Here is a 546-nt window from a genome sequence, read left to right on the forward strand (position 1 = left end):
CCCCCAACCTGAGTTGGAGGCATCTGTCGTGACAACTGTCCTTCTGTGAACCATCCCCATGGCCACGCCTTGTTCCATCCAACGGGAGTTCTTCCAGGGGGTCGGGGCCGATACACAGGCCTGACTCACCCAGATATGCAGGCGTCCGTGACGCCACGCATGGAATGGAACCCGTGGTTTGCGGAAACGGTCGCGGCTGCGGTCTTGTGTAGACCGAAGAGTGTAAAGACCATCGACTCTACCGTGCGACTCCATGTATTAGTTATCTATTTTAGTTTTAGTTACAGTTGTAGTAATGTTGTCATTTTATATGTTTTTTATTGTCTAAATAGGCTTTTTATTAAGTTTTAGTTTTATTTAATTTGAGTTATTTCAGTACTTCAACATACAAAATGGAAATGAATTAATATATATATATTGAATGTTTTTATATATATATGTACATGTATATGTATATTTGTGTGGCTGTACATACACATATCTAGTTGTTTTTTGGTGTTTGGCTTAGTGTTATGTTAGAATCATTATTATACTCATACCTTTTGT

Source organism: Sinocyclocheilus anshuiensis, unplaced genomic scaffold, assembly GCF_001515605.1.
Source record: "Sinocyclocheilus anshuiensis isolate Anshui unplaced genomic scaffold, SAMN03320099.WGS_v1.1 scaffold3208, whole genome shotgun sequence".
Classification (NCBI taxonomy): Eukaryota; Metazoa; Chordata; class Actinopteri; order Cypriniformes; family Cyprinidae; genus Sinocyclocheilus; species Sinocyclocheilus anshuiensis.